This window comes from Osmerus mordax, chromosome 13 (genome assembly GCF_038355195.1).
Source record: "Osmerus mordax isolate fOsmMor3 chromosome 13, fOsmMor3.pri, whole genome shotgun sequence".
Classification (NCBI taxonomy): domain Eukaryota; kingdom Metazoa; phylum Chordata; class Actinopteri; order Osmeriformes; family Osmeridae; genus Osmerus; species Osmerus mordax.
Genome location: NC_090062.1, coordinates 13,411,088 through 13,431,465, shown reverse-complemented (window position 1 = coordinate 13,431,465; position 20,378 = coordinate 13,411,088). Strand labels below are relative to the sequence as shown.

General features: G+C 43.0%; 1 protein-coding gene across 1 annotated transcript in view; it reads right to left on the bottom strand.

The window, feature by feature from the left end:
- Nucleotides 1-20,152, bottom strand: part of tln2a (talin 2a) — a 64,162-nt gene extending 44,010 nt beyond the window's left edge. The window contains exons 1-2 of the mRNA XM_067248501.1: nt 20,120-20,152; nt 2,635-2,686 (exon numbers count right to left, since the gene is read on the bottom strand). The gene's annotated coding sequence lies outside the window, so the exon portion shown is untranslated. The remainder of the gene's footprint in view (nt 1-2,634; nt 2,687-20,119) is intronic.
- Nucleotides 20,153-20,378: the final 226 nt, after the last annotated feature.

Genomic DNA, 20,378 nt, shown 5'->3' with positions numbered 1-20,378 from the left:
GATGTTTCCCTTGGGTAAAGCCATGGTTCACTGATGACAGACTTGTGAGACGTGTACTGGCTCAGGTCCTGTAGAAGAGATTCCTGGCAGTAGCTTAAACCCCCACGCTTCACAGACCAATACCATCCTCAATCAGGAAGGTGGGGGGGGGGGATTGAAATTACCATCCTTAGCCATTCTAATCTCGCTGGCATTGTTTGGCAAAAAACGACAGTCCTCTTTAGCAGTGCTTAAAAGCCCACACACTCCATTGATCTAGTTGGCAGGAGTTGGCAGAAGGCACATGCAAACCACTATTTGTTTAAGTAGGGAAAAAGTCTTCACACAGAGCGATTGGAGAGTGCTGCACACAATGGAAAGAAAGTATCTCATGTAGTTAATCTTTGTATTGTTCAGCCTGAATCTTAAAGATCATGCATTGCTCTTCAATCAAGCATATCTGTGTGAAATGCAAACCTCCTGCAGAGTTCAAGTACTTTAATTACTCCTCACTGGGGATATCAGCCTGACCATATGCTTATACTAAAAAGAGAAAGGCACCGTAGAATATTTACCAACTAGCTGAAACATAATTAAAATGGATTAAATACTTAAACGGTGATGTATTTCATTAAGAGGGCACTCAAGTTAAATTATGACGTTGCAATGAAATATAGCATATGTAATTATTTATAATGATGAAGTTTGCCTCTTTTCAATTTGAATCCTTAAAACTAATGGCCAGGTAAGAAGCGAAACAAACATACTCTAAAGCTCGCCTTAGCATTAGTTGTTTCACTTTCAGCTTCATAGAGCATGATGCTCCACACAATATTTACTCACAGATTATGAAGTGAAGCCCTCGACCGATCACCATCTTAGTACCAGACTTGGCAGAGTCAAAGTTGAACTTTGATTACTTATATGGACATAAGTGAAGTCTAGCAGGAATTATGGCTGTGTATGATGGGCACTTATCAGTATCCACCCACTCCATAACATACACCCCACAGTTTATTTACCTGCCTCTTTTTTTCCCCACTAGAAATGTCCTCTCAGTGATAAATAACCCAGTAATTCAAAGAGTCTAAAAATAAAGGCAACTGATGGGAGTAGGTAATGTTTTCTTAATGTAAAAATGGCATATCATTGCTTTTCTAAAACAATACTGGTGTTTTTCTTCCAGCACAGAAGATCTGTCATTATAATAATGCTTCAATCAAAGGGAAATGTGTGGAAATGGTAAAGTCCAGGCCGAACCAATCAATCATAAATGTGGGCAAAATAACAGGACATTAGACATTTTGTTGGAAGAACAGAAGGCCAGTTAAAAAACGGCCATTGGGATTAAAAGCACCAATAGGACACACTTCATTGGGCAAACAAGTGTCAGCCATATACTCTAGTTTCCCATCACTGTCAGACTACTTGGCTAAGCACCCTCACAGCTAACATAGTAGATGGTTCTATTAGATGTCCACAGAAAGTGAAAGTACAGATTAATTTATGCAGCAGATTCTCTTCAGTTTGCACCGTATTTTGTTTAAGGAGACGTACATGATAAGTACATTTACATTTAGTCATTTTACATTTACATTTTACATTTGCGTCAAGTACATGCGTCAACATGGCAGAGTAACTGGTTTACAATGGGAACTACAAAAGTAAACTTTTCCAGATGTGCTTCGACGATGAGGGGCTGGGTACCATACAATCATGGTTAATTGCTCTGTGTCAGCATAAAAATACCACACAGAACCGCAGGTGCATGTAACACAACAGACAACACACACTGCACATGACACACACACACCACACACTACTCTGTATTGTATGGGGCATCTGGACAGGAAGCTGTTGGTTCAATTACCGCAGCTCCCCGGTACGGACAGGATATCTCACACAAGAGAGAAGCTCTCTGCAGCCACAGAGCCAGCACCACTCAGCACCAATGGAGAGCATGATGGGGTGTGTGAGAATGTGTGGGAACGAACAGACAGAGGAGGAGCAATAGAAAAGAGAGCGAGAGCAGGAGAGAGAGAGCGCGCGAGAGAGAGAGAGAGGACATATAGGGAGAAAAAGAAAAAGAAAGAGTGAAGGAGAAAGAGATAAGAGAGAATACGAGCTGGGCACTGGGGTGCACTGAATACAATACAGAAAAAAGGGAGACAAAACAAGCAGCGAATTCCAGAAAACAGAGCAATAAGATGAAGATACAGCTAAAGAGATGCTCCAATGTTGTCCCCTGCCTTATTTAGAAGCAGTGAGATGAACCTGCGTAGAAAAAGGATGGTGCCTGCCTCCCTCTCTGCATGTCTGCCTGTGTCTTAACTCTTTCCAGCCTCACTATTTCATGCTCCACTTCCGCACGTCTCCCCGGCAACCAATGTTTGGCTTGATTCCCTGCCGTGGCAACTCTTGACTATGTAAACGTGACACTGGTTATGGGCCCCTGACTGCGAGCACATTCATTGGATTAAGGCAACTTGGGAGTTAAAAATGAATAAAACACATTTGGATGGCTTCTCCCCAATTAATGACAACAACAAAAAACAACAATGTGAGAGAATCCACTTGCTAGTAAGTACTGAGTGTGGGGCGTTTGGGAAGGGATTGATAACACTTTGTTGTCAAATCTCTGACATTTAGTCTTACCTTAATGCCGACGATAATGCAGCCTCTGTCAGACGTCTGCAGATATTTACAACTAAAAAAAGAGAGCAGAGAGAGACACTCATGAGATTCCCTCACAGACATATTCAATATTAAAAGGTTTAGATGAAACAGTCTACAACACAGTACATGACAGGTGAGCCGGTCCCATATGCATGGCGACGGCTTCAGCAAATTAGAGCATTGTTATTCTACAGAGATCCTGTTCTACGGGAAAATGGGTATTTATAGGTTCTAATATATCCAGGACACCATATGTCACACTTTAATAGTCAGTGCGTCACAATTAAGATATACCTGAGGCAAAAGTATTTTTGTACTGACATACCAATTCATTAGAATCTGAGCTAGGATTACAAGGCAGTGACTTTAGCGTGGCAACAGCATGATAACAATATGTTTAACAGTTCTTTGGATGTTTTTCTTAGTGTCTCTTGACACCCAATAGCTTTCCAAGGACCTCATATTTCTACAGGATCATTCTGACAGCAAATTTCAATCACAGGTGCCAAGCCTCATATGGGGAGAAATAGTCTATTTTGTCTGAGCATGAGCTAATGGAACCAGCTGCAGAGCCCTTCAGAGGCGGACCTGTGACTGATAGAGGATGACTGAAAGGCACACTCAAGGTGGAACATCACCGTGAAACATCATTGGACACAAGCGCTCCCTCACTTTTCCCCTTACCTTGATACACCGCTTATAAAAATGGTAAAAATGGTCCTTCCAACAGGGTGTATCTATTGTAAGTTAACACACTTTCAGTGGTGTGTCATTTTAAGACAAATGAGACATAGGAAAATAAGATTCTGGTAATTTCCCTAAACCTATGCAGACAGCCTTTGCATGGCAAAACTACCAAACAATGCAACTCAAGACGGAGGGGTCAAACCAAACTGGTCCATTCAGGTGAAAGCCAACACAGGTCAATCTATCTAATTGGGAGTAATGGATATCTGCCAGGCATTTGATCCCCTGCTTACACATCAGTTCTGGGCCACAGCTCAGCTTTTAGCTCACTAGCTAGCACCAACAACTTAAACACTGTGAGGTAGAACCCCACTGTATTGGCAGCAAGGAGGTATAGGCCTCAGATTTCAGACTGCTGGTAACTGATATACCCTAATTTTTCAAATTTAACTGAGACAGAGAAAAGTTCAATCAAGAGGTTTTCATCTCTTCACTTTTACACTAACAGCCTTATTGTAAAAATAAAACCTGTGCATGTGACAACACAGCGAGGGTGAGGACATAACATATTTGCAACGATGGATGTAAGGTGTTTGCCTACATCACAAGCTTCACCAACTGACTGCACATATTACAAAAGAACCAGAAGAAATTCAGGTAACCTAAAATATCTAACAGGAACTCCAGGCAGCGCCCCTAAACTACACAGGAATTCCTGAAAAGGGACAAAATGATGTGATGATGAACCAAGCTTATTTTTTATTTTTTTACTAGCCTTAAGCAAAAACTACATTTGAGCAGCAACAAGACTAACAAAGCACACTGAGGTAGAACCCTTATCATGAGCCACATAAAAAGAGGCATCTGCATTCTTGTACTTCGGTTTTCTAAGCCCCCAAGGAACTGCATTGGGGAAAAATACTAAAAGCCTTACAGTTTTAGGAGGCTCCACAGACTATCCCATAGGTATAGCTGCTAATACTTGGGAAAGGCATTTCATCCCCTGGGGTCTCCAGAGGTGGGGCACAGGGGCATATCACCACCAGTAATCTGAAGGAGTAGCATACACCACATGAGACTCCATTGTTCAATCCACCAACTTCTCCCACTCTTTCTCCATACAAGGTAAACATGGCAGGACCACTCAGACAACGTGGTGCCATAGAAACCTACTAACGCAAGCTAAAAATTTGGTTTTAATAAAGCTGCACTCTATGGCATCTCCCCCACAAAATCATATTCCCTTAACATGATTAAGAGGGTGTGAGAGAAACAGCAGAGGTCAATTAAGTCACCTCACCTAGTTCATGATTAAACCACCCCCTTCATGACAAAACACTAATCCAATCTTTTTAGCAGCTGCCCAAACAATGGGAGTGGCCCTATGCTAGGTGTTAAACAGAAATCGGATTCATCTTAAGTCATTCCAAATGGGTTTATGTAGTAAGACGGTGTTTTGGTGTTTGGCATGCTCATGCTGCAGTATCTCCACATACTCAACAGAGAGGACGCTCCCCATGATGTCTTGGAACTTAAATATAGGTGCCACATTCCAGCCACAATGTATTTAGGTTCTGGAACCCATCCATTTGTGGTGGGTGCAGGATTCCCTAATTAACATAGGCTGTATGATACACTGATATGGCATTAAGATTGGTTGGTTTTTCTAGCTCTACCGTAACAATCTACTCCTGCTGTTTTGTTCTTGGGGGTACTGTAGCACTGGAAACAACAAGGGCAATCTAATCATGTTATTCTCTTGGAATCAGCAGAAGTTCTGAACCTGGCTTTGTTTGTTGAAACAACCCCAGCCTGATCTTCTAATGAGAGTAAGGCACAGTGACATAAAACACTCTTAACCTGCCTCACTGCAGCACAGGTCTGTGGACAAACTTCTATTGAATGGTTCTGGCCTTGTGACAGTGTGTCTCCTTACAAAAGCAGGTTTATTTAGTCAAAGCTCTCTAACGACATTATTTGAATGTACAGGCAGCTTTGTATTCATCACATGTATTCATTGAAAATGAAGGAAACGCCAACATCATCCTCGCTTAAAATGTGTGGTCAGGTTAGTGTCACTAAATCATTTGGAACATCCCAGATCCGCTTTGATACCTCACTGACAGAGAGGCCCGCTAATTGTCTGGTGTCTTCTGCAACCCTCCCATGGATCATTGAAGCACCAGCTATGCAATTAGCTAAGTGGGTCCTTTGGATGTGGGTTCAGTAAATGTAGTGACGACATGGTGAAGAGTCTGTATGCCTACTGGCCCACCTGCCTTGCACTGTGCTGTGCTGTGGTGAACATCAGTGTTTCTCCTATAAATCGTGCAGGTTTGGCAGCATCAAGCCAATGAATGTAGTTTAAGTCACCCTGTCCTTGGGATCACTTTGTTTTAGCTCTTGAATATACCGAACTATGGAAGCAAATCAGTGAAATAATGTTTTGAATTTGAAAAGGCATTGATTCTTAATATTTAAATTTCAACATTCGGCGGTGTTTACATTTCAATATTAAGTATTCAATGCTTTTTAAAATTAAAAACATATGTAACTGATTTGCATCCATACCGAATGGACAAATATTTGAATGCTACATGCTGAGCCATCAAGCGCCTCGTCAGTCTAGGGTTTTCGGTGTACCACCAGGCCTAAAAAGAATTATATGGGAAACTCTGTACCCGTTCTGCATTTTGATTCCGAAACAGCATCAGAGACAATTCGGTATAAGAGGAATAAGTACTGTAAAAGACAAAAGCCTTTTCCAACTCCTATTTGAGCAGGGGCATATCGACCACCGCCTGCTGGCCAGGGGCTACGGGGCTTCACTGCTGAGAACAGCTTCTTATACTCTCCACGGACACAAACTACCGTCTCTTCCATAGGGGTACGGAACAAGCGATCGATGAACAAAGAATCCCGCTGAGACCAACATCCTGAAAGCACTCCTGTTCTGAGAGTGTTCTCTCCACTGAGATAATCAAGCAGATAAGGAATCGCACACTGAGCTGGTTCTCTAAATCATACTGCCTAAATCTTTTAAAACGACAGCTTTTGTAAAAGGTATGCAACACCTATGGCATTTAAATCTTCCTAATGTAATCCAATACTGTGAACTGTTATTGTCAAGGCACACTGATAGAACATGTAGTAAGTTCAAAATCAGAATCAGCTTTATTTCGCCAAGTAAGTTTGCACAAACAAGGAATTTACTATGGCAGGAAGGCCCAAATCAGGTATGTTTATAGGCTGGATCAGTCCTAAAAATCTGTGATACCCGTCCAATTCAAATAATCCCATTATCACAGTTCAGAATAGATATAGAGAAGAAGGAAACACACAAAACAGGCTTTCTTATTTATCAACACTGTACATCTGAGCAGGGACACACGTCCATCAACAACCTGCATCAAGAAACATTATGATACACTGACGTTTAAGCAGTCCAGTAGTTTTCTTGATTCATATGTTCAAGGCTGTGGGCACACATTAAAGACCGTGGACGAGACAGACGGACTATGATCTCATCACTGATTAGATGCAAGTCATTAGGGTATCACCTCTTCTTCAAGAAAGCGACCCTTATGCCAAAAGGTGAACGAGTACTCGGATGCCTACAGCATGAGTAAACGCCTATTGAGTTGCTCCCTTTCTCTTGCAGTCAGCTCTTCTTTCATTGTGTTTTTTTTTAGCGAGGGTTCAAGACATCTGCGGTGCAGCTGTTGCTCGCCCTCCCCGTCAGAGGTGAGAGGGTCAGGAGGTCAGGAGCCCTGTGTAGACAGCATTTAATCCTGGCTATGGCCAATCGCTGGAAATCAAACACCACACACACAGACTACATACAGGCCCGTCTCCAGTCTCACTGCTTTACAAGGCAGCCATCCCTCCCCCCCTCTAGAGACAAGCAAGATTCTAAATGATTAGGCCTACTCTCCCAGTAAGGAGGGGCATAGCCAGTAATTCAATTAGGCAGGCCCTCAGCCCTTCTCCCAATGCCATGAATGGAATCAAGCACATCCATCCAACTGGGGACTAGGAGGAGGAACAGCAACTGTGTTTACATTCGTGGTTTACATTAAACCTGTGCCCTGAGTGCATATACGTTTGTACTCCCACTCAAGAACTGTTTTCCCACAGAAGCAGATGCAGAGGTCACATGGCTGTGTTTCCTTGTGCTGTCAGGTAGCCTGACAACCATATACAGGAGAGAGGCGAACCTGACAGGGTTTATTGAGTGCCTCTGCACGGCTGTCATCAACAAAGCCATGAGAAGCGAGACTGAAGCGGCACCTGAGGAACAGGCGCGTAAACCCAGTCCAAATAAAGTAGAGGATTAGGGGACCTCAGTCCGTTGAATTAGGAAGAGGAGACACTCATTCTGCTAAGTGCAAATAATTCATTATTTGTGAAAGATTTTAATTCCATATTCGATTACACTTTGCCTAAATTATATCAAGAAATCGAGAACTTCTTTTGCATCGTGTCCTCACACATTCAGAATACAAATTGGGATCTAATAAGATTACTCATTAGGATGCTGCCATTTTAAAGTGCGGCCGAGAGCTCTCTGGACCGCATGACTGTGGCTGGGATGGACAGGCGGTCTTCAGAGAAAAGAGAGAAAGCTGGAGGCCAGAGAGAAGGTCTGGGATAAACTGTCGCTGTCACTGCAGGTATGGCGGGCATGCGGCAGACCGGTCTTAAATGACACTCTACGGTCCAGGCTCGCTCCCGATGGCACTCTGCCATTTTGGTAAGGGTAGAGCAGGGCACTGTTTCCCCCTTACAGCCACCCCACCCCTCTCTCATTCTCCTGCTCCCTTCCATCCGTCAAAGCGGCAGGGGCCTCCCATGAGGCTTACTGTATTCAGGACGGAGGAAACTCAGTCTGGCGCTTAGGGACCTTGGTGGTGGAGATACCAGCTGCCCGGCATTAATGACATAGCAAAGCAGCTTGAGCTAACCCTGGTCAAAACTAGGGAATTCCACTTGCTTACTAGATGGCATTGCCGTGTCCAATAGATAACATACCCATGTTCCAACCAATGGGAGAGAACCCAATTCGCTTAAAACATTCAACTGTTTTGAGCTTTGTCTCGAACGAGCGGAACCATCTCTTCCACCTCAGCCCCAACTGAAAATTGAGACTAGGCTAGTCGACAAGTGTTACATCCCCCACCCCCAGAGAAGGCCTGGTGTCAGAAATCACCCTCACGAGCAATCCCTCTAATCTTTGTTACAAATCAGCAGTGGAGATCGGAGAGATCTTTAATCCTCTAGCTGAGTGGATATCTGCGTGCAGGCATTGAACGCCTGCTGTCTCGTCCTACCGCATCCAGAAAAAAGTACTACAAAAATGACAAATCAAGGTATATGGAATACAAGGCTGCATAATAATAACTGGAAAATAAAACAGACCTGCTGTCCTTGTAACCTGTGGGAGACTGGAGATTACCTTGCCTAAAGGCAGGTAAACTGACCTGCAGGAAACAAATAGGCCTTTGGCACTAGGGAGAGGCACAAGGACATTGAAATAAGAGAACAACATGACAAGCTGGCTCAGAGGGCTGTGCCTGACCATTGTGGAAGAACAATATAGCTGCGAGCAGCTTGGTTCGATGCTTTCTGCTTCGCAGAGGCTATGTCCCTTGGATGTCAGTCCTATTGTGTGGCGCAGGCAGCAGCCTCTCCCACTCTCATTCAGAGACATTAAATACCCTGCCCTATTTTGTGGTGCACAGACAAGATGGTAATAGAACACACAGACAGACATACTGTACACGCACAATCCTCACATGTCCTGTTGCAGTGTGAGATGTTAGATCACAACCCATTTCCCCCCCAAAAGAACTGACAGCTTGAGCTGGTTTATAAAGCCATCTTGATTGCATCAATGATTTTTCAATGCTTTACGAGTGGGACCGTTTCACTTGAAACAGGAGAGCTTACAAAATGCCACAAGTATCACCAATTAAAATGACTAGTGCACACAGTGCCCGTGATGCAGTCGGTGAGTAAGATGTCATGACACACACATGAAATGGGCACATTGCCCGTGATACAGCCGATGAGTAAAATGGCACTGGAAGATTTCAGAAATAATTGATAGTGCAGTGCCCGTGATATAATCTCCACATCATCTAGTCACTTCTGCACATCATAAAAGCTATTTCTCATTATCCGATCCACTGGCAGCGACTAAATTCGTGCAGGTCCACATATTCGCTCCTCGTAAGCGGCTGAGCGAGCGGAGGTGGGATTAGCACATACTTGCATATCCTTTCTTGTTGCGCTAGAGTGTTATGCTAGCTAGTTTTGTTTTGACTGGCAACATGTCTGATGTTGCTCGTCCACAAATGCCCTTGTTTAAACTAGCATGGCAAATGAAGCTCATTCTGATTCTGCATCTATTTATTTATAATAAACGCATCAAATATGGTCCGCTTCTCTTGCTAGGCGACCCGTTCGCCTGACTCCAGTGGCGAAAATCTGCTATCAATTTTGGGGGGGACGATTATATGACATTTTCTCAAGAGCAATTCCTGAGGGGGACACCAAAATTACTGCTGTAACACATAGCCTACATTGTATTATGTTAAATGTATACTATTAAAATGTCCTTATGTTTACAGTGATTTATTGGGGGGGACAAATCCAATTTTTCCCAGGATGGGGGGGGTCACCTGATTCAAATGAATGGTCGTTATCCAAGCCTGATAACGACCATTCATTTGAATCAGGTATGTTGGAGCAGGGAAACATCTAAAACATGCAGGGCAGGGGGTCCCGAGGACCAGGATTGAGAACCACTGGGCTAGACGATAACGATTTAGGTCAAACTTACAATAACCTATTTGGGATAGAGATGCTATACTGGAATTTAAATGGGAACGATGGTCATGATTTTCTCTGTTGGGACTTGCGATATTGCACAAACACTAAGAACTGGATCTTCAAAACAGATGGCTGCTTCAAAGCACTTGGATTGTGCGAAGAGATCAGACAAACTTGATCTGGGTTTAGCTCTCCTCTGTACCATGTCCATTTCTATTGTGAGGTGACATGTGCTCACAGAATTCCAAACAAAGTCCATGTTTCAGGAGTAGGGTAAACTGGTTTGAGATTTGAATCTGAAAATATTGTAGTGTAGGAACGACTCTTAAAGCTGCAGAGTTCTGAATGTGTTTTTGACAGGATCGCTGGGGGTCAGATGGTTGGGGATCAGATGGCTGAGTGGTTAGGGAATCAAGCTATTAATCAGAACGTTGCCGGTTCGATTCCCGGCCGTGAAAAATGACGTTCTGTCCTTGAGCAAGGCACTTCCCCCGTACTTGCCTCGGGGGAATGTCCCTGTACTTACTATAAGTCGCTCTGGATAAGAGTGTCTGCTAAATGACTAAATGTTGGCCTGTTAATGATGTATGAACAGGTACTGCGCGAGTGACCTGCCACTGAAACTGGACTAGCATTTCAGCTCTGCTGCAGTGTGCACACAAAAACACAAGAGGAGAGGTGCTTGATTTCATACGTGATGTGAAATATGTCATTTTCCCCCATGCAGTGCAAGAAAATGACCATCTACGCTACTGGAGGTCAATAGGCACAGTCACTTTTGGACAGATTCCTGTCTGATGTTTACAGGGGGTCATAGAAGGTGGTCAACACCAAGACCACAGGAAAGAACCACATATCTGTACTCTTAAGTAAGCCAATTGTCACTTTTGCTGTACATGGGGCAACATGCTTACAGCCAACCAGCCAGGGAGAGGACCGCATTTTAAGGATGGTCAGACGCATGGTGACGATGCGTAAATGTCATAGATGCGGTGCGAACATTCTGCCCGGCTTCTGCCCCCCTCATCCATCCATTTACCAGATGTGAGATGATTTACGGTCTGCCAAAGCAACCTGTGTCATTCCTTCCTTGTGACGGTGCTGCAGCTGAGGTGTTGACACGCTAGCCGTGGGGCTGAGGAGGAAGAGAGCCTACCAAGTGAACCGGAGAGAGGACGCCGGAGAGAGGGAGAGAGACGGGGGGTGCTACCGTTTCCCGCTAGGTCAGCAGACTAGGGCTGATTCCAGCAGGGTTTATCTTTCAGCAGGAATACCACCTTCACACCAGAAGGAGGGGGAGAGGAGAGGGGAAGGGGGGAGAGGGAGCGGTGCATACTCTTGACAAAACACTATAAAGAGTAAATGCATGGCGGTTAATACTGGGATTACCAAAATCCTGAACAGACAACAGTAGAGATGTCTCAGAAGGGATGAACTATTCTTATGATCCCATTCACCCAGTTTACTGGCTGATATTCTGTACTGCATGGCATATCTGATTTGTAATGGGAAAACACTTGTCTACATTGATTGCCAAGGAGGAGCTTCAAATAATGTAAACGTATTCATGTAATAGCCAGTGAAGAGCAGTGATAGGAATGCCCAGAGTAGTACACGATACACTCATGGCAATTTACCTGAATGTCCACACTAAGGGTGAGTGAAAGGCTTGGCAGTACTGCGAGCCGCCATCCCATTAGAGAATCTGTTGTTGTTAACCTCAGGGAATGTGGGCCAATTGAAGCCAACGCCAGCTCGACACCTGAAACAGGCAATAGAATCTGGACTTGGGAGCTCACAATGTTGCTCATTCTTTAAAGACTGGCCCAGGCTGCCCAGCAGAACAATGCCAAAGAGGCTACCAGCACCAGGTTTCTATGTCGATACAGTGCAACAGTCAGATCCCCGGCCTGGCTAATTGGAAATTGTCTAAGCTTCACAGTATAAGGCAAATACATTCTGTGAAGCTCCAGTAAGACAGAGACACTATTTATCACGTTAAAAAGGGGAAGCTCCCCTGAGTCTGCCCTGAGGGTGTGTACATCACTGGAGAGGACTAGCAACCCAAGACAGGACAAGGCTAGCTTTATTCCTCAGTCCAAGAGACAAATGCCTGAGACCATCTTAAGAGAGGGGAGCAACAATGCACTGTTTGTCTCAGCAACCAGAGAACAAAAGCTCTTCAGAAATATCAAATAGGAAAAAAGTGCACAGAAATAGAGATTAAAAGTTTATAGAACAATCACATTTCAATCAGGAAAAGCAGAAATACAGACATTGGATTATCACAATTAAATTCAAACTGGGTCCAGAAGTGATTAGGCCATTTGAAAGCCAGGGCCAAGGCAAATAAGTAAACCCTTGAAGCATAAAAATCACAAGCTTTTCATTAGTCTCTTACAGAAGACACTAACTATGTATTCAGCAGAGCCACAGCCAAAACTGTAGAGTAAGGGTTAAGAGTCCAGTCCTGATTTTTGGTCATTGTTTAGCCTTGTGTCCACTTCTGATATTTACAAAATGGCATTTTATCAGGGTACCCAATACACAGCACTGTCTGAGAATCAAACAACACAGCCAATACAGATGTTAATTAATGTAAATCCTTACCTATATAACTTGTGCAAATTGGAGCCTTCACCCAACTGAGCATTCACAGTCCTTTCAATAAACATAAGCCTTGTTAATGACTGTATTTTCCACAGTCAACTGGTTTAGTTTCCTTGGACACCATTAACCCCATCGCAAACCAGCTATTCCAATGAAAAATGAGCTCCCTGCCACCTTCCATTTGAGACAAGTGTATTAGTAATGAACCAGGGGGGCACTTGAGCTATACTATTCACAAGTACTAAACATGAAACCATGATTTAATCTCCTCAGAAACAATTAATAAAAATCCTATACTGTTTATGATGAAATGGGATGGATTTTGCAAGGAACATTATTATTCGCCCTAACATTATTTCCGTTAAGAGAAACTGGTAAGGCAGTGCAACTGAAATGTCCATATGTAGCCTACGTGGGCCTTTATGTCATTTTACACAAGTCAATGAAAAACGAGACAAACCACAAGGTTCTTAACATGGAACACCTCATTAAAACGGCCTCTCTTGAATGAATACCCTTCTAAGATCCAGGTGACATTGCAAGGCATTGACCCATCCCTGAATACGTCAATATCCTCATCTTGCACCATTATTGTGGCCGATGACAGCAGCAACAGGCCCACTGGACTGGTTCAGTTTAACGTGGAGTTTAACGTTAACCGTTATATCTACTTAGTTGCGTTAGCGACCACTGGCCCCTAGCATGCCACACAAATAAAAGGCTATTTCCATCCATTTGATTAACGTTGAGCTGTCCACATGTAATGCAATCCAGCTGCCACACTCATGACGCAGTCTTTAAGAAACTTTTTTAGCCAGGAGAGCTAAAGCAGAGCACAGAGGGTCTGAGGACTCTTTCGCCTAGCCTCTTTCTGTCCCCATTTTCAAAGCTGGGAGGCCTGGCTGCACTCCCATTCACTCTTCCTTCACTAATAAACAAAGAATGGATTCCCTTATATAGCCCTATTGAAAGAGCACAGAGGCGACATCAGAAATGCTCATGCAAGGAATGTCATATAGTTACTTTATTTTTTTTTGAGTCATGGAGGTTTGGGCCAAAGGCATAAGAGGCATTGGCACTGAGATTGTGTAATGGTGGTACATTAATAGGCACTTAAAGAGCTATTTGTGGAAGAGTGCATTGACTAGATGGTGCACAGTCAAGTTGGCCATGTTTGACTGGGCTGGAAAGGACATAGGTTACATTAGAACATAGAAACAATTTTCATATAGGGCCATTAAGAAAAACGATCTTCCCACAGTGTGCTTAAAATGCACGAGCCCATTAAGGGGCCTGAGGTTGTTACAGTCAAACAGAACTGCCTGCTCTCAAGTCCTGTTTAAAATATAACAAGACCATTGTGCTACAGAAGTCCCTTAATTTCTAACAAATAGAAAACAATGGGCATCGTGATTTGATTATACAGCCAGACCGGTTACAGTGTACGTCCTTTTCAAAAACCAACTAAGGTACATGAAGGTTCCATGTTCCCATGATGGATAATGGTCACAGAAACAACTACATGCCTCGGTGCTTTGTTAACTTTATGCCTTCAGGTCCGTATAGACTTCGAGCAAACATTGACACCCTTCTGCAAAGTGCAAATTCCTCCACCGTAGTCTGTACAGACCATCAAACACTGGTTAAGAGGCCATGTGTATCCAGCAGGGATCAAATGCCAGTATCCTGACTCACCAAAGTCAGAGCCTCGACCATTAGAATAATTTGACATTTCCGAGGTCTTGTGGAGGTGCTCAAGCCAGGATAACTTATCATGAGGGTGACTTAAAACTGGGGAAATGTGCCAGTCAGCTTTGAGAAACAACAACAACAACCGATTTAAATGTCATTCTAGACCTACAGACACCTTACACAAACTGTAGCCTAGCCCACTGAACCCTCGTCCAAAGCCGTAAGAAAGTGTGAACTTCCAATCTCAGCTGTCTTAACCTACCCCACCCATGAGGTTGGAAACATTTGAACACCTGTGATGGGACTGAAACCCTGAGCCTCAACCAAGCTAGCAGCTCAACATTTGCTGAAACAATCTATCCTTATGGGAAAACCAAGAATAGAACCTCCTAAAGCAAGACTGGGGAAAAGGCAGAGCAGAGGGGAGGAACACATTTCCAACACTTAAATGCTTGTGAACTCAACAATACATGCTACGCTTCCAGGGGAATTCCAACACAGGAGGTAATTTCCAGTGTGGTTACTATTCAAGTGTCAGAAATAATCCTTGATGTGTTATGAATGTTGAAATTGCACCAACAAATAAACGCAGGGCTCTGTTCTGGGCCATCAGCAAACTGTTCATAATGAAGTCAACCCGACACGAACCCCACTTGACACACAAACTGAGAGACGTTCGTTAGTCAGACATACATCATGCACAAGGCTAAACAAGGTCATAGGGTCAAAAGGAAATGACAAAAGGCCATCAAAAGAGTCAGATAGTATGGTCCACAGAACACATGTGGCTTCATGAGTGTCGCGCAAGTCCACATTGCGATAGCAATGTGGTGGTCACATACAAGTGGTGGGCACCTGATTACGGTCATTTTTGTCCCGGTGACTAAGCGGCATGAGTCTAGGGAGTGAACCATGCCAACAGGGCATTCTGCCAGAGCCACAGTCCAGCAATAGCAAAGGTGCTCAGCTGCAACCTCAAACACATTGCTGGGCAGATCCTCTTTCAGCTGGGATGAGATGACAGTTAAGTTGGCCTGGGCCGAACCCCTAAAATTAAGAGGGGGGGTAGGTGTACTGTGTCAATCTGGATTTGGCCCAGAGGCCATTGAACCATCTTAGGGATACAGTTTGATGGGAAGGTATCATATCCTATGTCTGATTTTGCCATATAAACATTTTCAATGGGCTAATATTACAACAAGTATATTAGGCAAGACCTTCTAAAGTATTGTGGTGAGCCCTTTCCCTTAAATAAAAACATAACAGTCCAGCAGTATGTCAAAAGACAAGCCTGTCTGATGATTTAATCAGGGTCAGTATCGCACACATTGCTTTCTAATGTTTGCAGAGATCTAATACATGAAAAAGGGCAGTCAACATAAACCAATCAAATTTAAAATATTTTTGTATTCTAATCTAACAAGAAAACAGAACTATAGCTTTGTAAACAACACACAGTGCAAGTAATTAGCTTATACTGACACACTTGAAATATTTATAGCCAAAGTGCTTTCCTACATCCGTTCCTAGAAGATACTTAGAAGCTGGTAAATCGAGAACTAGGTCTAAAAGTAATTCAAGTCATTTTATCTGTCTGAAAGATAAAAACAGACACTGTCCTATCAAGACCTAAATACTGATTGGCACGAACCCTTGGATTTAGACTCTAGATAGTGGGGTTGCATGTTTTCGAATATCAAGTTTGGATCTCAGAGACTACTGAAAGAAGATTTAAAAACAGATACCATATTAAACATTATTGTTTAATATCTCAACGATTGTTTAGAATATAGTTGACCAATTCAAGATTAGATTTCTGATTAGGGAGACTTCTTATACGGGAGTCAGGTTAGAAAATCGGGCTAGTAATCAGAAGGTTGCTGGTTCGATTTCTGGTTGTGTCAAATGATGTTGTGTCCTTGGGCAAGGCACTTCACCCTACTTGCCTCGGGGGAATGTCCCTGTACTTACTGCAAGTCGCTCTGGATAAGAGCATCTGCTAAATGACTAAATGTAAATGTTTACAGTCCTGTAGCAAGATAATGCTTCAGGTCAGGCAAACCATTTAATGCTGGTCTAAGGGCATCTTTTAAAATTGCAGATTCTTTCAGAACAGAAGATATGGACATGGGGAAGGCATCAATTTCAGTGTACAGTATACAAATACAATGATGGAATCAGAGAAGTGAGATATATCTGGCAGGGAGCCATATGTTGATTTGCTATGCAAATGAGAAGTAATGTATGCAAGTTAAAGGTTGGTGGGCTAGACAGTATATTCACTTACTTTCCATTGAAAACAAAAAATGTACATTAGCATCTTGATAGTATACTGTAGTATTTCATCAGTTGTTGTTGGCAGCTTCTTGGGATGGCTACGGCTGTGACTCTGAATGCCGCGTGTGTTGCCTGCTGCTAATTTTAACTGCTCATATGAGAATGTGGGTGGGACAGAAGCAAACTGGGTCTGGGTCTCCTTCTCTCGGTCTTGGTCCAAACTAAGGGTTAAGCACTGGCAGGCACGACGACAGCTTTGAACTTCAAAGGAGACTGGCCACAGTCCTGGAATCTTGTGATTTGACTCTTCTGTTAAAGGTTCCTCATGCCAAGACTGGGTCACAATGGAGTGTGAAATTCAGAGATCTTGTCGTTAACGTGCTCTATGACAGCCAGGTCTGAGTCTGCGGCTCCTATATGACTGCATGTGTTTAGCATCTTTCAACACTAGCCCTGAAAGGTGCATTTGCTGCATTACAAGTAACTGCTGTGACTCATGTGAACCACCACCTACAATGGTGATTCATTCTTAAGATACACCACTACTGCCATCACTTAAAATGGCTCCAAACATCAACTCATTCTTCACACATCCTCATCTACCCAGGCACCAATTGCATCGTGTTCCCCTTCCCTTCCAGATCTCATCTCGAACCCCTTTAGCCTGAGTGAATCCACCCCTGAACAGAGCCACCGACCTGGGCTAGGGAATGAGCGTCCACTCCCCTCCCTTGGTCTAAAACGTTTATACGGCACATCCTGTGATTATGCCGCCGACCGGGTCAGCAGCCTTGACCGCTCATTACTTCCTCTCTGGTCTGCGGTGACAGCAGAGGCCTCACTCAGAGCAGAATACAGACGGGATCGATACATTAGCAGAGCCCTGGTGATTAACTCCTCCACGACCAGATGCTGCTAGCGTCAGAGGTCTTTAAGTGCCATAAACACATGGCCGACAATCAGCGCTTCTCTTGTCTTCTCTGAGACACATTGTACAGTGGGCCTGTGGTAGTGTCATGTGAAATACTAACCACAAGCCCTGAACCAAACTACACGTCAATCAACTCAATACATGGACAGTCATTAGGATAGAATCAGCACAAAACCTATATTACGCTATATTATCATAGAAAAGAGCATGGCTAAAAAGTTGTTATACACCCCACTATATACTCATTCTGATCATTTAGGTACCCAACAATAGGGTGTATACTTAACTATATAAATTGCATTCATGGGCACCTAAAAGACAGTTCTCTTCTCACTAAAAGCAGTTTCATAAAAGGCTCAATTGTGATTATAAATACTGCCTCTATTCATGTCACTGATGGCAACACTGATAATTAAACAAGTGAACCATTGAAACAGAGAGCATATTTGTCAATCACACTGCTTGGAGAGATTGAAGCTTAGACATGCTAATAATGGACTGGATGAATGCACACATTTCAAAGGTCACAGCATTTGCAAAATACGAGAGAAAGAAACCTTTTGATTAATGCTTTTGGTTCATGCATGTTCGATCTTTGGTCAGTATGGAGAATGAACTAGATGGACAGGGCTGCACACCGAGTATTCCTAATTCCTAATCATCTGTCAATCAACTTTGAAAGAATGAGAGACCATTCTCCCAGCCCAAACACGTCCCTCCAATAATACCAGTGAGAGGAGTATAAACAAAAAGGATGGCAGACCCAAAATACGAGTAATATCAGCAGATGCAACAAAACCAATCTGGAATGTGTCACAACAGAGCACTCCATCTTCCCCCAAGGAATTACATACAGAGTGCATCATACAAGGCCATGTGTCTTTTGTGACACACCAAGGACTAAGCAGGAGGATTTACTTTGGCTCATAAAACTGCCAAAAAACCTCACTTGCACAGCAAACATGTCAAGCATCCCTGTCGCAGTCTCGAATGACCATGTCAGCCTCTTAACAAGCACTGAACACATCGTTTAACCTACAACAGTGCAGTCCATCACATATGACAGTGAATATATACTGTAAATTAACCAACAGCCTGTGTGATGAAATGTTTTGGATATACCATTTGCTTATTTGATAGATATGTAGTTTAAATATGTCCTGGCACAACCACAATCAATAAGATTCTCTAATAGGCTGCTCTATGCAAGGGGTGTGGCACCCGCATGTACTGCAAGTGAACACAGCATCGTTGTATCACGCTGTAGTCTAGTATCAGAGATCGGAACAATGAGCTTCCGAATAAAAAACAATGCAACATATATATTTTCCAGTATTGGTAAAACATATATCATGGTCTTCTCATATTGTCATGGGACATTCTGTATTATTGAAACACGTGTAACAACAGTAGGCTAGGCTAACGGAAAATATGAAACTGACAGACTTTTAAAAGCAGTCTAAACTAGCCTGTATATTTACTGGTTTTACGGTTGCTTTCAAGCAGAGCACCTGTTCGTAAACAATCTATGGCTATTCCTTTATGCATTTTTACAAACAAAGTTGATGCCACAACCATACACCAAAGCCGAAACGGTTTATTGTCGGCCACTAGACTACGAGGAAAACTTCCCAAATCTGTACATACCCAGCCGTCAAATAATTCTATTTATCTCTGACAAAGTTTAGGAAAACTGTCAAGGTGCCTGGTGTCGTACAGAACAGCGGTGGGACAGAGTTTGGGTTTAGCCTAATGGCGGCTTAATTTTGTTACCTCAAGCTCCATTCAGCACGCAATAACCGCCTGATTACACCTGATGCAGGCTTCAATTTGTATAAGAAAAGTGAGAAGTACAACTGTAACGCTGAATTACTTTGTAGCCAAATGGTAGACGCACCTACGCCAATATATCACAGCCTGTTTTACAACATGCCCAATTTGGGAATCTTATAACACTGCTCGATAGCAGAAAAAAAAACATATCCCCACACATCAAACGCAATCTAACATTGTGCCAACCTAGGAAACTCTAATAAGTGATCAAATGGCCTACTAAATGTATCAACCTTTCAAAAATGCTCTGCGCAGGCTATGAAATGTAATTTTAAAAGTCGTTCAAGTTATCTGTACCAAACAATATAAATGAATGAAAGACTGGAAGAAAATGCATTATTTCAACACAAACAAGCCATCACCCGACTGAGTAGACACCCGACTACGATTAGAACAAATAACTAAATAATTTTCTTCAAACATTCCCCTGCTGGATCCATTCATCAGACAGGCAAGCTTCGATGTAACCTTGCCTGCAGTAATGCAATGCCTAAGTTGCATGCACAATTTATATTCAAGCCTGGTCAGAGCAGGTCAAATTTCGACGACTATTGGCAAAGAATGAATAGGAAAATAATTCTGTAAAATGCGCAATCATACCTGCGAATCTTCTACAGTTTCATTGCAAGAAGCCAGCCTTCAGATGCACATAACCAACACTCCTGTCTCTCTAGAGAGAAAAAACCTCGTTGTGGAAATCTCCAAATGGCTAAATAGTAGGCAGAAGCGTTTGAACCCCGGCGTTCGCCAAATACTTATGTACGAAGGAAGAGCAACGTCGTGGGAATTGTATGGGTAGAACAACATAAAGTAAATATATAACAATATTAAACGTTGTTTTTGCATCAGTGTGGAAACT